The sequence below is a fragment of the Sinocyclocheilus rhinocerous genome, unplaced genomic scaffold, assembly GCF_001515625.1.
Source record: "Sinocyclocheilus rhinocerous isolate Xijiao unplaced genomic scaffold, SAMN03320098_v1.1 scaffold584, whole genome shotgun sequence".
In the NCBI taxonomy this organism is placed as follows: domain Eukaryota; kingdom Metazoa; phylum Chordata; class Actinopteri; order Cypriniformes; family Cyprinidae; genus Sinocyclocheilus; species Sinocyclocheilus rhinocerous.
The window spans coordinates 1198958-1201548 of NW_015630348.1; the positions used below are offsets into that span (position 1 = coordinate 1198958).

General features: G+C 36.7%; 1 protein-coding gene across 3 annotated transcripts in view; it reads right to left on the minus strand.

Moving 5' to 3' along the window:
* LOC107740126 (E3 ubiquitin-protein ligase RNF130-like) overlaps window positions 1-2591 on the minus strand; it is a 32762-nt gene that overhangs the window by 20760 nt on the left and 9411 nt on the right. The window lies entirely within an intron of this gene.

Here is a 2591-nt window from a genome sequence, read left to right on the forward strand (position 1 = left end):
CACACACAATAACACCGATCTAGGGCTTAGGCCGTGCCATAGACACTGATATAATACTGGCCCTTAGGCTTTGCAATAATAAGGTTAGAACAGTACAGATGGAAAACTATTGCAGACCTGTCCTAGTCAGTGATCTAATCTCACCGTATTCTGCACTTGAACTGCCCTATATACAGGAAAACAAATGCAATGACAAATACCATCACGTAACTATTATTATGCTGGTCAAAACACATTTAAGCAAACGAGACTGAAAACGTTATTTTGACTATAGCTAAGATATGATTAACCTTGATGGCACAAACTCGAAATACAAACCATTTTGAGAGATATATCCCAGACTGCCTCTGTCATATCTAGCTGTGCCCTGACATTTTCACATACAACTTTCTGTTTGTGGTTTCTGGCATTTTAGACTGCAAGTGTTTGGACTGACAGACTGCAGCAACACATCTTTGAGGTAAAGTTCTTTGATAAACCACTGAGATGCCATAATACAACATTAACTGGCTTTTTCCGATGACGAGTCTCAATGCCTCTAGGGTCTACAAGGCACAAATCTACTTTCACAGCTTTGTAGCAGCAGATAGCATGGCAGGGCTGTGAAAGAATCACAAGGGACACAGGCTATACAAAACCTCACGAAAGGCACCACATAGAGCTATAGGTTCTTAAAGCATTACGTTGATTACAAAGAAATGTGAAGCACAGTGAAACAAATCCTATAATTTCTAAACAGCACAGCTTAAAAACTTTAATACTAACTATGAGAATGTATATGAGAATGTTTTGCATGATTTCTATTGACCTTGTACAAACGGTGCATTTGGACACTGTCCTATGCACAAAGATGAGCTGTGGATCATTCTCAAAGCATGTGCAATCTCAAAACATTAATATCAGGATTGCATACATCCTGAACATCAGGATACAACATTCTGAAATACAACAAAAAGTTTCAGTGCAACTTTGAACTTTTTTTCCCTAATAAAGAAAGAAAAGCAAAACAGAAGCATTTTATTAGTAAGTACTAGAGTAAATGTTGAATGAAATAGCATTTTATATAAGAAAATTAAAATAACACCATATTAATTGTTATATTGTATAAAAACATATTAGTGTTATATTTGCCAGCCTTCTTTCTACTTATGAGTACTTTCATCAGATGTTAAAAAACAGCTCTATACAGTATATGTCCAATGAAGAGATAATGCTTAAAACTACATACAATCAGCACTCTGAAAATAATTAATGTTCATTAGTTTATTAAGAGTTTCAGTGGATTACGACAGTAGTGTAAGGCTAAAGGGTGAGCAGGCATGCATTTATTATGGAAGTAATCAAGGGTGCATCATCTCTTGTGTATAAAAACTGCTGCATCTTACAGCCAATCCTGAATGTCATAAGAGTGTGAAAAAGGAGTCTGAATGTCACAGAATGTCATTGTGAATGTGGCTGCTTGTGTGTCTGACATTATGGTTGTTTCATGATGCATAAACAAAGGTTTAATTTGCAGTCTACAAGCTGGTATGATTTTGTATAGACTTTTTTTTATACGCTCTGGTGCACATGAGCACTTATGTTTATGCGCAGGTGTGAATGAGACGTGACTGTTTAGCAAGCTGCCTGGCTCAGAAGGCAGTTTGTCAGCAGTAAAGATGATGTCTAGGGCAGGACAGGGACAATTTGCTCCAGCGGTGACTGATAGAGCAGCTCTGACCAACTCCAAGGCCATTTTTTTCTCCATAAGCAGCATGAGAACCAACAGATGTATATCATGACATATATCATGGTGCATAACTCACGTACACAGGCACTGTCTGTTGATGACACTTACAGTATTATCAAACCAAATATTATGAGCTATAATAATAATCATATCATTATCAAATATGATTCCAATAGAGATCTCAATAAAATTAGGCAAATATGGATTAAAATGTAAAAAATGTTAATGGCTCATCCTTCATGCATTTAGAATTGCTGAAAAAGTCTAAATGGCCTTACTTTATAACAGCGATTAGAAATTAATTGTATTCATTATTGATTGTTCCTTGCATAAAGGGCAAGGCATGCAAATATTGATCTGTGTTAAAGGGGAAACTCCCTCAAAGGTGGTCTTAAGCCCTGCACATGCTGACTGACACCGACAGTCAAGGTGATGCGATCCTTCAAACCACAGTGACTCAAGAGAGCATGTGGCATTATGAATTTAGATGCACTCTGCATGTAACTGGTTTTAAAATATTGGTTTCAACTCATATCACAGTCTCTTTAAACCGTACTTGAACAGATATTTAAAGGTGTTGATGCTATTGTACAAACGATGCTCAGAGAAAAGCATATGACTTATCATACTCCTTATATAAATACATTTACAATAAATATTTACAATATGCAATATGCACTCACGTACTGCACCTTAAAATAAAGTGTTATATATATATATTGGGATTAGGGCTGCACGATAAATCGCATGCGATATTTAACGCGCATCTTGTCAGTAAAGCCATTCTTTAATCAGCGGTAAATCTCCATCACCTGCGGGCTTTCACATGGAGCAGCATTAACTACACAGAGCCGTTGTTCAC